The 18,022-nt window shown below is 31.3% G+C and overlaps 1 protein-coding gene across 3 annotated transcripts in view; it reads right to left on the reverse strand.

Moving 5' to 3' along the window:
* NOVA1 (NOVA alternative splicing regulator 1) overlaps positions 1 to 18,022 on the reverse strand; it is a 174,561-nt gene that overhangs the window by 147,405 nt on the left and 9,134 nt on the right. The window contains exon 2 of one of the 3 annotated variants that reach the window (XM_069560232.1): positions 16,908 to 16,987. The exons of the other annotated variants lie outside the window; for them this stretch is intronic. The gene's annotated coding sequence lies outside the window, so the exon portion shown is untranslated. The remainder of the gene's footprint in view (positions 1 to 16,907; positions 16,988 to 18,022) is intronic. 3 annotated transcript variants of the gene reach the window in all.

An 18,022-nucleotide genomic window follows, 5' to 3' on the forward strand; every position in this document is an offset into this window, starting at 1 on the left:
CGACTCTATACCTTCAATTCCTGGTTCTTAAAAGAATTGACAGAAATCAATGTCAGAAAGAATAACAGAATGAAACCATTTTATCCTTCATTCAAATAAAGATATAAATTATTACATAATTTTAAAAAATTGAATTAACAAAAGTAGTCCATCCTCAATCCCTGTGGCTACACCACTGAGATTCTATCACTGGCAAAACTGACATTGTCAAGATGAACCTCTCATTAAAACAGATTAAAAAACAAGAGCTATCAATTATGTATGCAATACATTTGTGTTATACATAACACATATATAATACATATGTGCATAGACTTAAAACCAACAGACAGAAGTTCCAAAGACATTCTGTTCCTAAAACAATGCATAAAGATAAACTACTCTATGTCTATCATCTCCTGAATCACCACTTTCAATTGTTCAGGAAGCACTATTATTATACAGTAATGTGCTAAAACAGAATCTTGTATAAGTTTTATATAATACTATGAGGATATTTCATCTTTTAAAGTATTCTAAACCAGTCTTTATTAAGTTCAATGTATTATAATTTATATTCTCCTTTGTTTAATTGTCCCAAATTCTATGAACTGTTTCTTTTCAAAGCTTATAAATATGTCGTATAAATTATTTTTGCTGGCTTAATCTGCTATACCCATATATGCAGAACTGGATGAGTTCCAAAGTTTGTTCTCTCTCTTCCTCTCTGTCAACCTACAGACTCAACTTACAGACTGTCTTTTGGGAGTACTCCTTTGTGTTACTACAATAAAAGAGATGATCTCTACACTCTGAGGGTACTGAACAAGAGGAGAATGCCTTCACACTCCTGGCTGAGATGAATTCTTAGATATCATACTATGCCCAAGTGGCTAGAACACAGAGGGCCCAGAAGAGAGTTCACTAAGGATATCTTATCACCGCAGCTGAACTGTGCAATAGGAGACTCCAGGAGAGCCCTTCACAGATTCAAAACATGTGCTCCATGAGAAAGCTACCCTTCGGACACCTGCCACAAATAACAAGGCATCAATAGCCAGTCAGAATAAACCACAGAGGTAGCAAAATATCAACAGACTACTGCAATCATAAGCCTTGTGAAGTTAAAGTTTTGCCCATTTCTTTCCAACTAAACCCTAATCTAAATGTGCCAAAACCAGAAATGGGGGAGGGGAGTGGTATCTCAGAATCAATCTATGGCTCTACTGAAGTCTAAAGAGAGAAAGACGGAATGAGAAATAACAGACCTTACCAACTTCGAGTTCCTAGGGCTAAAGTCTGACTAGTACTAGGGCGGGAGAAGAAATTTAAGTCACGCATGAGATTCAAATTTCATATTACACTAGCTTAGAGGTTTTTTTTTTTTTTTAATGACCAAAGAAGATTGGGATGTTAGGAAATATTCCAGTTAAGCTATTCTACAACCCCAGTAGAATCTATAAACACCATGGCTGCAGATTAAACAGCTTATCATGCAGAAAAACAGCAAGAACATAAAGAGGAAGACTAATTCAAGATACAATTCATGGGTACAACAAACTGAGAATGGCAACAATTAGAGAAAGAAGAAGAGGAAAATAAAAACAAGAAGAAAATCAGTGATGATTAATTTTTTTTTTTTTTTTTTAGTTTAGGTAAATTGAAAATCACTAGTACCAGTGACTGAAACAGAAAGCAAGAAGGTAGAGTTACAAATTACGAAAATACACAGGTTGTGATATTGAGTTCTTCTTCCACTCACCTGTTCATAAATACAAATGTTATATATTGTAAACCTACCATGTAAAAGACCTTATTAGGGATACACTGTCATAGAGCTAGTAGCCTACAGTGTTGTACAAAATTTGCAATTGGAATAAGCATGAGAAGTATGGAATGCTTCCTCAAGTACAAAAAAAAGGTTATCATAACTAGATTTAGATAGTCAGAAAAGATTTCCTAAATCATGAAATATATAAGTTGAAACCTTAATGACAGATGGGAATGGTGAGAGGATGTGTGTGTGTGTGTGTGTGTGTGTGCATGTGTGTGTGTGTGTATTCAGGAAAGTTTAACGTAGAAAGACAACCAAATATCTCTAGAAAGAGAACTAAATATCTCTAGAAAGAGAACAGGCCAAATTACATAAGTCACATAAAGAAACTTGTACTTTTAAGGCAAGATAATTTATATAAAGATTTTAATAAGGTTTAAATAATCAGATTTGTTTTGAAATACATGAAACATATCTATGATAAGATGCACACAAATAAAATTTCAAAACAGTTTTCAGTTATACATAAGGACTTAAGAATGATCTGAAAAAAGGTAATAACTCAGGGGAAACTACAGGGGCAAGAAAGAATTACTGCTACATTTATGGAACGATTAAAGAAGAGAGAAAAATCAAAAAAATGCTTGAGAAAATACAGTTACACAGACAATAAGAGAGGATCTTACGATGTCAAGAATGTCAAAGGAAGGAAAGTACCAAAAGAAGAGAGTGGTTATCAACATGGAATGCTACAGTAAAGTAAAAAGGAAGTCATGACTATATGACTAAACAGTTCAGTGAGTAAAGGAGCTAACAGGATATCATTCAACTTTAAGGGAGCTGGATAACTTCAAGAGTAGCAAAATGTGGAAAAATAGAAAATAAAGTGTACAGATTATCCTCTCAAGAAATGGGATGGTTATGGAAAGCAGAGAGAGGCAGAAACCATAAGGTTATTATCATTACCAAAGAAAGGATTCAGTCTTTTGTAATTTAAGATAAATAAGAATTTCTAAAGCAAGGAGAAACTACTGAAAACATTAAAAGATTGGAAAAACAGATGATAAAACAAGAGTCTTAAAAAGGAAAAAAGGAACAAGATAAATGATAGCCTCAAAAGAGGAAGAGGAAATTCCCTCTCTAGAGATTTACGCAATGGCTCAGAGGGTAAAGCGTCTGTCTGCAATGCAGGAGACCAGGGTTCGATCCCTAGGTCGGGAAGATCCCCCCTAGAGAAGGAAATGGCAACCCACTCCAGTTCTATTGCCTGGAAAATCCCATGGATGGAGGAGCCTGGTAGGCTATATTCCATGGGGTCCCAAAGGGTTGGACACGACTGAGCGATTTCACCTTTCACTTTCAAAGTTGAAATTACAGAATAATCTGATGTATGAAAGAAGTTGATAGAGGTCATTGAATAAGATCTAAGTAAACTAGGAAGCACATTCACTTAAGAAAGTATGAAGGTATTGGGGTGAGTTTCTAGGCTGACAATGACCAAAACAAAAGCTAAAAAAGTAGGCACAGGATAAAAAAGTAAATAGAGATAAACAAAAGGATAATAACAAAAAGAGCTGGTTCAATTGGAAATATATGTTAAACTGAGTAGCAAAATCAGCTGGCCCAATTTTAGTCTTTTATCTAGGGATGTTCAGCAAGCCCAGAGCAAAAGTATTAATACATAAAGTGGATGATAATAAAAGCAGAGGCTGAACTATATCAGATCTTACATTTATATTTTAAATACTGAGAGTTCAAGAAAACAAAGATAACACAGTTTTAAAGACTTTCAAAAACAGAAACTGCTATCATAAAATCGGAAAAAGTAAAACTCTAAAGATATGATTAATGTATAACAGAACAGACTGTCATTCATTCTTAATTTAAAATCATTTAATTCTATTTGTTTCAGCACGTATCCTTCTCTTTAACAGGGTCTCAATGTAAAAATTGGTACAGCGAACAGCTTTGGTTTCCAGCTTTGAACAGAGCTACATAAATTAGTAAATTGGTAGTCATTTAAACTAAAACCAAAAAATATTTTGAGAAAATACTTTAATAACTTCAAATTTTAAAACTACTCCAAACATAATGGCTTTTTATATTTAAAAATCTTAACTATATTGTCAAATCTGTTCTAGGTAAATTAATAATTCTCTAAAAGCTGTACATATCCACTATCATGTAGGAGTTTTGGTCACTGATATAGGTTTGAGTATGTAGTAACAGGAGATTTAGAAACTCCTTTAAACATGTTGTATATAATCCAATTTTAAGATAAAAATCCAAATTACTTGACAGACTAAATGGCCCTACACAACCAAGCTTTCACCTTACTCTCCAGCTTTATACCTTATCATTAAGAAGAGCTTTGACCTTAAATATATTTGTATCCTCTGTACACAGTAAAATGCCAAGTATATAATCCGTCTTTAATAAATACTTGCTAATTACATACATGGGTAACTATGCATTTGCAAAACTGGAGATCCTTACCTTACTTAACACTAAACTTAAAGAAAAACATGAAAAATTACTCATCAAGAAACATGTTAAAATTCCAATTTGTGTTTCTTACTTACATATTACTTTTATTAAATATGACCATAGTCTAAATATGTTTTAACTGCTTATGTAGATAAATGTTAAAGCTATTTTATAAGAATGAAGATTAAAAGCATAATTTGAGCATACTGAAATCAAACCCGTAACAACATTTTCAAAATAAAAACTTCAATACAAGAAACTTTAAAAATACACCAGATATGGGAAAAATACCTTCATTCAAAGGAATTTTTTTTCCCCAAAGGAATTTTTTTGTCATAATATTATATGTTAAAAAGACTATGGGCTCTGGAGTCAGATAAACCTGTATAAAATCTGTCCATCAGTCATGTGAAAATAGTACAATACAGATTTTTCCAAAATAATATGTATGAATGATATGGAAACCCAAATCTCACATAAATGAGCACTAACACAAAGGGATGATTTAAGGACCATATAAAATAAGCAGATCAGAGTGAAATACTTTGTCACAAATCTGAACCAGAAAATAAATTTAAATGTTAAACTTTAAAAAGAAACCAAATACAAACCCACATATTCTTATCCCTGTAATCTAGGAAACCACAACTACCACAATTTTCCCTTTTTAAACAACAGTGACTAAACACACTTCTTCTACTGTATCATTTCTATATTGCGACGTATCGAGCTTTGTCTTACTCTCATAGATTATTTCCAGAGATTGTCTGCCAGTAAGACATACTAATAAAATACATGACTAGAAAGGAAGTCAAATTGTTATTATGTAATTATTTGATTAAAAACATTATATTGGCTCTATAAAAACTCAACTATTTTATTCTGTTAAATAATACAATTTCTATTAATAACTGAGTATAGAATAAAAGGAAAATAGTAAAAATTAACTCCATCTAGGCAAGGCCATGGCTTTTCCAGTGGTCATGTATGTATGGATGTGAGAGTTGGACTATAAAGAAAACCGAGCACCAAAGGAATGATGCTTTTGAACTGTGGTGTTGGAGAAGACTCTTGAGAGTCCTCTGGAATGCAAGGAGATCCAACCAGTCCATCCTAAGGGAAATCGGTCCTGGGTGTTCATTGGAAGGACTGATGTTAAAGCTGAAACTCCAGTATTTTGGCCACCTGATGTGAAGAGCTGTCTCATTTGAAAAGACCCTAATGCTGGGAAAGATTGAAGGCAGGAGGAGAAGGGGACGACAGAGGATGAGATGGTTAGATGGCATCACAGAGTTGATGGACATGAGTTTGGGTAAGCTCCGGGAGTTGGTGATGGGCAGGGAGGCGTGACGTGCTGTGGTTCATGGGGTTGCAAAGAGTCGGATACGACTGAGTGACTGAACTGAACTGAACTGATTTAAAGAGAAATGAAATTCACTAACTAGAGTAAGTTTTCATGGACTATAAAATTGAGAAGATTCATAGTTGGTAAGTATAAAAGCATCTCAAAATATTTTATAGGAAAGTATTTACCACTTGGATAATTTTGTTCTAGGTATGCAATTTCTTTAATGCATAGTCCTCGAAAAAGATGAAGTCTTGATTTAGCAAAATTTTCCAAATTGGTCCGTGTATATATATTTATCATTTATGTGTACATACTACCTAATGTGATTTACATTTTAAGCTAATTGTGTCCTCAAGGATAAATGGATTTTATTTTGATATAACCCAATGAACCAATATTATTTAAAATTTTATTAACCTTACTGCTTTATATTTATTCTTTAAAAATCAATTCTTGCAGGTACAAAAATATTTATCCTACTCTAATGAATACACTGATATTCCTTAGGGTACAGACTGCTTGCTACAAGAATTCCCTATAATATATAATTAAACATGAATCTAGCTTTCCCAGTGGTTTACCTTTTGAAATTATAACTTGGGGGCTCAGCCTGGTCGGTGCAGTAACTAGGACAGAGTACTTTCTGCCATTTTCCAGAAAGAGTTTTAACATACTAAATTCATAGCCAACCACCTTTAGTTAATTCTTTTCTTGACTAAGCAGAGCAAAATGAATGGTTGCAACATTTACTTTTGCTTTCAATATTTGCTTTCAGCTTTCATTTAAGGTGCATATCTTAAACACAATCAGAATCATGACAAATTAGATGTAAAATCTGACTTAAAAGAGAGAAGGTAAGGATACCTTCAAGATTTCTGGCCTTACAAAACTGGAAGGATGAAGCTGTAATTAAAATGAAGACTGTGTGAGAAGTAGATTTTGAGACCAGAAACATCAGAATATTTAAAATCATATCTAATTCTAACATAATTATTAGACATACATGTCATATGAAGTGGGAAGGTGCATCATTAGTCTAGAGTCCAGATGAAAGGTCCAGATTGGATATAAACATTTGGTAGTCATCAAAGAACATACGCTTATTTGAAATCATGACACTGACTAAGATCACCAAGGCAGTAACAATGTAAAGAAAAAAGGAGAGAGTGGTCCGAGGACTGAGCTCAGAGAAATGAGAATAAACCAACAAAGGAAACTCAAGGCTGCAATCGCTAGGTAGACGCAAGCTGGATGAAGAAAGAAGTTTTTCAAAGAGGCAGTGATCACCATGTCAAATGCTACATACAGATTGTATATAAAGATAACTGAGAATTGACCACTGAATTATCATCATTAAAGTCACCAGTAACCCTGACAACAACAGTGTTTCTGGAAGGATGGGGTCAAAATCCTAATTAAAATAGTTTTTAAAGAAAAATGGGAGGAGAGAAACTGGAGACAGCACAACTATGGACAGGTAGTTTGAAGCATTTTACTGTTAATAGCCTGGTAACCGGAACAGGCAGTGTGATAAAGAGAATATGCCCCCTTTTTTTTTTAACACTGGAGAAATAACAGTATGTTTGTAGGTTGAGAAAAAAGAATAGACTAGGAGAGGGGAATTGATAACCCAAGAAAGAAGAAAGAATCTCTAAAAAACATCTTGAGTACCCCAGAAGGCATGGAATCTAGAAGTAAAGGATTGGCCTTTCCTAGGGGCAGGGACAGCTTATCAGAATAAGAGAAAATATAGACCATATAGGTACTGAAATAGTTAGGTTGCTAGATCTAATGGTGGAAGCTTGTGAAATTTTGTTCAGTTACTTTTTTCATCAGTGAAATAGGAGGGTAAAATCATCAATCCAGTATGAATGACAGGATATTCTGCAATTGATACTTAAATTCATCATATATTGTGGGGCCTCCTGCCTTAGTTACCAAAAAAAGCTAAAATGTTACACGAAAGAAGAAAGTTGGGGTTATTTTCAGCCTTCACAGCCTATTCCAAATTGCTCTATTTCTCAAAACCATACCCTAATATAAACAGAGATAACACTTAGTGATCTCTACCCTAGGCAAATATACGTTCCTCTTTTGTAAACTGTCAACTTTCAATATTACTCTCATTTCAATTCGACGACTTCATCGTCACTGTACACATTCTAAGTAACTAAAATAAACATACTGCTCTAAAGATTTGGCCCATAATATTCAATAATTCTGGAATTAAAATTACCTTTTGCAAAAAGTTTCTCATTTCATTTTTTACTATAGCATTTAGTATTTTTATATTTTCAAAAGTGTAACATCCTAAATACAAAACTGAATTTACTCAATACCATAACAAACATTCACTAATATTTTATATTTTCTATAAAGCAATCCCCAAATCAATTTTAATTACATTTATTGTCCTCAAAGGAACATTCACACAAAGCAAAATCATATATACTGTTGTTTTTGTTATCATAGTATTAGATAAACCTAAAATATTTAATATGTATATATTTAAGATGTAAAGATACTGAATATAGCATTAAGCTTATATACTAGTTATAATACAATATAGGCAAATAATAAAAAAGAATTTTACCATAATGTCAATGAAGAATTTTTGTGATGACTCACGGAAAATATGAATACTTGTTAAGAAATGTAAAGCAATAAATCGTGACCCCTAAAAGACACTCTTCATAACACTACATCAGTAAATTTTGCTAGATCTTTCATGGAAGTTGCATGAACTAAAATTCTTAAGATCTTCACAGAAGCAACTGAAAATTTAAGCTAAAAAACAAGCCTTATGAATCATCATGTATTTTATTAAATATCTAGTTTTATCCTTCTATACACTATGACTTTTTTCTGACTAATGGGAAAAGAATTTTCAGAAATCTTAGTATCCTGAAAAAGATCATGAAAGCGAGTATTAAATATCCTACATGCCACTTGATTTATTCCTATTGAAGCTCTGATCAATATTTTTAATGTATAATGAAGAAAGAGGGACTAACCAATTACGTTAATTTTTAAGAGTCTTAATACAAATAAGCCCACATGCTGCAGATGAGATTTAATCTAGTTAAATATTATAAAATCATGCCCCTAGTTTTTATCCCAACTATATGGGTTAAAAACAAACAAACAAAGCTCTGCATATATTCAGGGGTATGAAAGAACATATTTTTAGGCTATGGAAGCAAAAATATCCACATAGGTGAGACTGGAAGGCCACCGTAGAACCTTCATAAGTCCATTAACCAAAAGAGGCGATTTGTTGAAAACTCACTTCAAATTATAACAACAAATATCATTTGTAATTATCTACTAAAAAGATGAACCTATATAAAAAGGCATTTGTAAAGTCTGAAAGAATACATATCAAATTATTTATATTAATTATCCTAAAAGATGAGGAAAGGCTAACTAGCTTTCTTTGTAATACTTGCATTTTTATAACAATTAGTTATTAAGAGAAAAAAATAATTTAAAAAAATCCTTAGAGCAAGGTTTCCTTTTTACTACCCCGTTAATATAATTTATTTTACATTAGAGTCTCTGCTTTAAACATAGTATTATTAAATGTAACAAACATGAGAAGGAGATGAAAAAAGATAAGTCATAAAATGCTTATTATATGTCAGGTATTATGTAAAATGGTTTTATATTTTTCCCTTTGTTATATCTACACTAATATCTTATATCTGTGCAAGAGGAACTAATCACACACAGATGAGAAAATCAGAGGTCCAAGAAGATTAAAAGATTTGACCAAAATCATACTAGTTAAGTGGCAGAGCTTGGATTCAAACTCTGCTCTGTCTGACATCACATGTTTTCTAGGAGTCTTGTATTCCGTCTTATATCTCCAGAAAACATTAAAAAGTACTGATATGGCTTGACAATTCCTTAATAAACTCTACTGTAAAATATCAAAGCATATTATCTTCATAAAAACTTTGGTTATAGTAAGCACTATCAAAGGGATTTGACTAGATCTTACTAACCTTAAGACTACAGTTTAACAAATCTCTAGAGCAGTGGTTATATATGATCTAAATTCCGAAAGGCAAATCGTACAATGCTAAACAGAATAACCGAATGATTTCATGTAAATAACTTCATAGACAAGGCAAAAATTCAAACTCTTTTAATGTCTAACAGCAATATAAAGATGGGAAACATACAGACAACACCAAGAGTTCTATGTTTACAGAGGTCTGGTCAGAACAGAAAACGTGTTTTATGTCTCTATTTTGCTTAATTAGTACAGTTGTGCTTTCAATTGTAAAACTGAAATCTGAAGGATTTCCAGATGAATAGGGGGAATTACCATCCATAAAAAATATCTATTTCTCAGTGCTGGGTCAAATGGGGCAATTTGGTAAACCTTACCTAAATTCTGAATACTCTATTTTTGAACTCAAATTAATAAGCAGTCTGATGCACAGTGTTATAGAATAACAGTAAATAAATAGGTTAATCATTTTTAACTTTCTATATGACATATTTTAACCTTCACTATCTTATTTTCCTCAACTATAAAACAGATATAGAAAATTCCTGGCTGGCTACACTAATATTTAAGTATAGTGATGTAACATCTAATTATGTCATGATTAGTAAACTACTTTTATGTACTACTGACTTATAATAAGTTTTAGTTATAGTTTTAGACTTTTAAAAACAGGACTATGACTTTTCCCAGTAATGGTCACAGAGATAGCTTAAATATGTACATAAAAGAATTCAGAGCCTGGCTCTTTAAAAGATACTGAAATTACTAAATGTTATTTGAAACAATTCCTAAACATAAAATATCTTCAAAATTTTCCTCAAACAGAATTGTATTTGTCCTGCATATTTTTAGTCAAAAAATGTACACAGTCCTTAATTATTCATTTATCCCTTTCCGTTACCTAAATTATCTCCCTCACATTACAGAGTTTCTACTTATTTTCAATGCAGTCTGTTGAAGCATTTGAAAAGTTCTCAGAAATTTTTTGATAAAAGCAGTATTTTTAAAAATTCAAAAATAATTGTTCCAGAAACTTGAAATATGATTTTACAGTTGAGTATTTTATCATAAAAGGGCAATGTATATTGAAGCTCACTTTAAATGGTTTTATAAATGGTATACAGACATAGAAGCTCCATGCTTTTTCTATTAATATCTATACATTTCCTAAAAACACCATTTTCAGTTCTTAATTATTTATTTTACTAAATCATTTTTGGCTATATCAAATATATTAGCATTATTATTTCTTAACAAAAATACAATATATGTAACTACTATTCACATTCATAGTCATCTGTCAAACTGTATGCTGCTTACTTGCAGATCTCATTAATTTTCACAAACTCCAGAGAATAAGTTAGTTACTAAGGGAGATCCCAAGTAGATCATTTTAGTGACAAACAGATTTTTTGCAAAGGCTGAAAACAAGAATTTACAAAGTTAAAAGGTCTGTCAGCATTCTAAGCCCACCAGCAAAAGACTGTAAAATAAAAGTAGCAGTCTTCCACTGTAAAATTACTAATCTTAGTAATATAGTAACATTAAACATGCCATTTGAGATATATGCCAACATAAACTGCCACATATGGCATATCTAGCTTATTATCACAGTTTGTGTTTTCACATCTAGAGTCATTCTAGTTTTTAAACAAGATGTCAAATATACCAGTGTAGCTAAAAATATGATAAAGCTTTCAAAGGAACATACCTTTCTTTAAACAAAATAGGTACATACTTCAGAAGAATGTCAAACATTACTGTAATGAAATATGGCTGGAAATTTTCATTGAAAATATACATGTAAATGTAAAATAGAGGATCATCTTAAAGGCAGAATTCACGAGATGTTAAATTTAATGTCACAATTCACATACCCAAAGTTTCTTCACAAACTTTCTCAGAGAGAATTGTATTGGTTCTGCAATGTATGCAGTCATCTTACCTACATTATCTATCCCTTAAAGAACAAGTTATGTTACCATATCATGATATGTGTATCAATTTGAAGGCAATGAGACTCTGCTTATGCTTCCTTTTTATACTGAAATCAATCTTGAGTTACACAACTGGTATTATTGAATTATGAACAGCACTTAAATAAAGATTACACAGTGAATATTTTTGTTTCAAATTCCCATCTGGTGCTTAATGTCACTTCAGCTGTTCAATTTTTTAATGTTTCTCTACACAACTAGCCAATAATTCCACAAATAAGTATAAATGCTAGAGAAATTTTAATCCCATTTTCTAAATGTGAAACAGTGCCATATTTTTCACAATCACTTTTTAAACTCATCTGGAGTTGATAAATTATCAATTAAGACTGATTCTTATATGAAATAAACATATATTAATGATGGAGAATCCTGCTGAATCTCAATAATCAACTGAAATTCCAAACAAAATAATTACACAACAGAGAATCACCTAAAGAGCTTCAATTTTTTTTATTGACATAACACACAGCAATGTCTACCACATACCAAAACTTCTGTGTTTGAACACTACCAAAAATTAAAATTCGCACATTAAAAATGCATATGTTGTAGAAATCACTAATTTTCATCAAAATAAAAATAAATGTTCATATACCAAGAGAGCTAGAAACTAGGCCTACATATTCATAGAATTTAAGGAAGGTGAAAATTTTTATCAGCTATATGATTCTAAATAGCTATTAATCAAAGGCAAACTAGTTTAAAAAAAAACAAACCGCTTGAGTCACTAACTTTAAATGCACCTGTGTAGACAACAGGTTACATAAATGTAAATGAATGTGAAAAACCAGTTTCTATCTCCAGAGCTTTCCTGAATATAGCAAAACATTCCTCACTGACATTTTTCAGTGGGACATTCAATGGGTCCCACACCTTTTTCCTCTACCCTCAGCACATAGTTGCTTAATAAAAGATAGCTTCTGTGTTTTCTAAATTTCTTTTCTGTATCACTAGTTGTCCCACCCTTCCCTTACTCCTTTTAGTCTTCTCTTTAATTCTACTTATAAAGCTGAGGCAGACTCTCTAGTCTACTACCCTGCTTTCAGATAACTAAGGCAATCCTTCTGCCACCATGCAAATATCACTATTCAGATTTACAGAAATATTATATTTTAATTATAGTACTCTGAAATTCATTTAAAAAACATAATAGATGTATTTTTTCTTTAAAATATTTCTTGCTAATGAATGTCCCCAAAATGAATATTCTTCAATCATCCTCTTCTCTTTTACATTTGTAATACATTTTCTCTTATCTGTACAATTAATGACAATATCTCCCTATTCCCACTCCTTCCCCACAGCAATATCTACTTTTTATCCAAGTAATATCAAATAACTTTTGGATCCCTGAATATACCAGGGGTATTTTTCATAATTTTGTCACTATATATACAGTGTCTGCTTCAAGTGACCTTCCACTCCTGTCTACCAGGCAAATTAAAATTCAACCTTCAAAACTCTGTCAGCTCCTGTTTGAAGTCTTTTTTGAAGTATACCCTCTTCTCTCAAGATCTTGTCACTGACAGGGGCAGTTTCCACTTACAGACATAATTCTATCATTATACAATTATCAATTTTCATCATAACCAGATGTTTATCTTTATTGTTTATGTCGCTCCCCTGCTTGAGAGTAAGATCTGCAGAGAATTGCGTATTTAGTCCCAACCCCAGAGGGAGCACGTAAATGTCCACCAGAAAGTTAAAATCTGGCCATAGAGGCACAAAATGCAGGGGAAGCAGTCAAATAAAGAAATACTTAAGAGTTATTTTAATCCATTACTCTTCATGAATTCTTAAAAAATAAACTGAATTTATAAATATGTGGGAAGATCCCCTGGAGGAAGGCATGGCAACCCACTCCAATATTCTTGCCTGGAGAATCCCACGCACAGAGGAGCCTGGTAGGTTATAGTCCACAGGGTTGTAAAGAGTCATACACAACTGAAGCAACTTAGCACACACACACGCAATGGGCTAAGCATGAAACGAAATATATTTATTTATTAAATCTTCGAAGTTTCACTGGTTTACTGTAGTAAAAATGAAACAATCTATTATTATGAGATGAACACTAATACTTCATACCTCTCTAAATTCTGTTTAAGAAAGCATTTAAAAGATTTTGAAGAAAACCATATTTAATAACTTTCCTAAAATTTTAATTTCAAATAAAGTATACAAGTTAGTCAAACTCAAAACGTATAAATTCCAATCTACTACAACAGTTGGTATGCTTTTCTCATGAGTAAAAAGAATTTTAGTGCAGCTTCTAGAAGTTGTAATATATTTATACCGTTACTTCTCCACTACGGGGGGAAAAGAGATATTAAAATATATTAAAAACAAAAATTTACGAATCCTATTTTTAATAATGTAATCTTAATTTAGTGGTTAGTAATCTTTGATTTTCAAGGTATCTTAAGAAAAGTGATCAGTAGATTATTCCTTACCACATAGGTAGCCATGTGGCAAAGTATGATGTAATATAACTCTGACATCTTATACACAGGTACTTTTTATTATTTTATTAATAAATAAATGTTAGTTAAGCTCATGTTTCTTAAGACAGTATTTTTAAATTAATCTTCATCTGGGAGATGGCTTTGAAGTACTGTAATATTGGCCTTCACTTTTCTTTACAGAAGACAACATGCTAACTAGAAAATGAAATTCTACTCTTCTTTCTTAAGTCCATATTTATCTTAACATGTCTATAGCCATTTCTTAACTGATTGATTTTTGAACTCATTACTTATCCAAAATCAGATTTTTCTCACACACAAACTCATTACTTATTCAAAATCAGATTTTTCTCACACATATACCCCTAAGAAACTAGAAATACAATAAACAACTAAAGATGAATTGCCTTCTACATCCACTGTATTGATACTATCCCATTAAACTAGAAATATAATGAAAAACTGAAGGTTGCTTCTACATCCAAAACACTCACAGATGAAGCCCAGACTGGTCATTCATTCAATCACACATTCACTCATTCATATTTAAAATGCACAGATGTTTAAAGCACTGGGTTACATGCTGAACATATAACAAGCATGTAGGATGACAAATTTTTTCATATCAATGAAGCTTAATGCTAGTAGTCTACTAAAGTAAGCAAAGACTATGACAAAACTTTTTGTTTTAATTTAAATCCATGAAGGAAAAATACCTTCAAAATCACATTAAGTAACTTCTGTAATTATGTTAGAAAGTAGTCCTTAAGCCTATAATGAAATGCAAAGAGCATCAGAATTCTAATTAACCAAGAAGTAGACCAATTTAATGAAATGGGTAGACAAAAAAGAAAATAATTATATTTTAAAATTAATAACTACTTTATTATATATCTTACTTTTACTTAGACTGCCTTAAAATTAGCCTCATGTTTATTTCTTAATCATAATACTCTGTCCTTTTAAAACCAATTGTTATGAATATCTAGCCAAATATGCAATACTGAAGGAAATTTTGTAAGTCAAAAATATGGAAAATATATATATACTTGAAAGCAGAATTTGACTTAGAAAGTCTACATTTTTCTTAGCAAAGCCAATACTCAGTTTAACCAAAAGTGAAGAAATTAAAAAGTTGAGATGAGGAACAAAGGAAGGGGGAAAATAAGAAAAGAAGGAAAAGAAAAGACTTTGGAAATGAAGGAAAGTAACAAAAGTTGTAGAAATCAAATCACCCCAAATACTGTCACTTTCAAGCAATACAGTTTTGAAAATAGAGAAAATGACCAGTTTATATTCCAGGCAATATAATCTACCAGATCATTTGTTTTTTAATATATGGTAAAGAGGACCTGTCTTTGGCCTTAGAGTATACCAAATCAAAATCAACAATTACTGTAAAATAACTACTGTGCTTTCAACTTAGTATAAAAAAGTGGGGGTGGGGAGTGTATTTATTTTAAAACTAGGTGAGAGAAATGGTGACATATCCTCAGAGTCATATTCAAAAAGAGGAGAGAAAAAAAAGGGGGAAAGCAAAAAGAGAATAAACTACCTACTAAAACTGTACCACAAATTCAAAATTGTATTTAAAAGTTGAGGACAATTATTGGCCTATATCACTCTTTGTATCTTAGTTTTCTCAACTGTTAAATAAAGATTCTGGAAAAGATCACACTTAAGCGCCATTTCGTTCATCTAGTTCCACAATCCCATAATTTTTCCAATTCCTTTAAATGAAAAAATAAAAAGCCTCTTCGATACTCCTAAGCCCCTTTAATACTCACTAAGTCACTGCCAGAGGTGCCATATAATATTAAAAAAAAAAACCTAAGGAGACAGTAACAATTAAGAACAACAGTTTAGGATGATGTAAAACATACCCATAGTCCTTTACAAAGAAAAGATGCTTTGTAATAATTTTAATTCATAATGACCAAAGGATACCTGGACTTATAGGAAGTATCTATAAATACATATAATAATTAATAAGAGAAAAACTTCCAGACAGATTTCATAGTGAAGAATGAAACTAGACTTTTTTAAAATGTACTTTCCTGGCTTAAAAAATTAACTAGTCTTAGAAAAAATAACAACACAGGATTTATACAAAGAATAAAACTATGTGCGTAAGTGCACAGTCTCCAAGTATAGGCTTAATTGCACCCAACACTAACTCCTTCAAAAACAAGTATTTCAAAAATGAACATAACCAAAATTGAAAAGCTGCAGTTATTCAAAAACATTTAGCAACATAAACCAAAAATATATACCGAATTCTCTACTATTCTGTGTTAATAAAGTGTACTACCCCATTCCTTCTATTCTATCCTTCTAATTACTAAATCTTAAAGTCACTGCCCTATCTAAGTACTAGGACAGCAAATTATTAACAATTTAAATGAAGGCAACTTTCTTCAACAATGATTTCCAAAAATTCAATCAACATAGTATTATTTATTATATCTTAGAAAAAATGCAGGATTTGAAGTCTTATTTAATTAATAAGTTCATTATGTGAAAATTCATCCTACAAATGAATTATGGGGCCTTCAATGCATAACTGTTTTCAGAAATCGTTAAAAAAGAAAAGTTACTCTTCAAAGTTTCAAAAAGTATGCCAAGCATCACAGGAAAAGTAAGAAACACTATAGTCTGAAAATTAAACATTACTGAGTTCAGAATAAAGTCACTGATATTGAAAATATACTGAACATCAGTAAGACATAAAACAGGTCTTGAAATAAAAAAATATTAATTTTAAAAGTATCAATTACTAAATGAGTATAAGAATAATTTAAAAAAATGTTTTATTTTCCACACCAAATAATCTTACCTGAATCATTTTGCTGTTAAAAAACTCAAGATACTGATTTCATTTTTCATCTGGTCCTGTCAACGATGCTATGACAGGCCCTGCAGGAAGCAGCAAAAGATCAATGATGGAGTGTAGATATTACGTGTTTTCATGATCAAGTATGTCATGGAAAAGGATATCCATATCGTGGTTTGAAACTTAGCAATGTTGAAAATATCTCAAAAAGTTTGTTTATGTATATAATATTTTTTCTACTTTGTAGTCTTAAAATGTTTTTTCTTATTAAATATCTTCTTTATCAAAACATCTTACATGTGAAATTTTAAAGAATATATTGATGAGAATTAATAAAATAACATTCTACAATATAAAAAATAAAAAATCTTGATTAAAAAGTAAAATATGTTTAAAAGTGGAAGAATGATACTCTCCACTTCTAGAGATGATTATTTTAATCACCTTTCCCACAATTACTATAATTACTAATAAATTACCAATTATTCATAACCAAATTTAGATAAAATTTTAAACTCCTTTTTTCTTACAGACAGTAACTTCAGAATCAAATAGTTACTGGCCACTCTTGTAAAAATTCCTTCAAGATAAGTAAAGGGGTTCCAAAAATCTGCAAACTCCAAAACTTAATTACTCTTGAGTAACTGACAAGCTAAGAGTCAATGGATACCAAAAAATATAACTTAGTGAGACTAACAAAAAGTCAAAATAATGAAACTGCTTCACAAAGAATCCAAACGACATTTCAAAATTCTGAATTATTTTAAAATGGTATAGCACTTTGCCAGATTTAAGAACTGTTTTCTGTGCAAAGGCCAACTGATAAACAGGACTGTGATGAAACATCTAACTAATGTGAATACTATTAGAACATACAGGAAACTTCTGTATGTGTCATAGAAGCATACTGTCTATCTTTCAAATAGATCAAGAAATTGAAAACAAAAGAAATGAATGACAGACTTTTTAAAAGTTTTTATTATAATCAACTTTTAATTTACTTAGAATAAATTGTGGTCAAAAACCATTTCAACAGCACTCCTATGTTAAGCTAAAACATCCTAAAAACATTTTTTAACGTACTATTCCTGTCTTGTTTATTGGAACACATCAAAACA

This window comes from Ovis canadensis, chromosome 18, assembly GCF_042477335.2.
Source record: "Ovis canadensis isolate MfBH-ARS-UI-01 breed Bighorn chromosome 18, ARS-UI_OviCan_v2, whole genome shotgun sequence".
NCBI classification, from domain to species: Eukaryota; Metazoa; Chordata; class Mammalia; order Artiodactyla; family Bovidae; genus Ovis; species Ovis canadensis.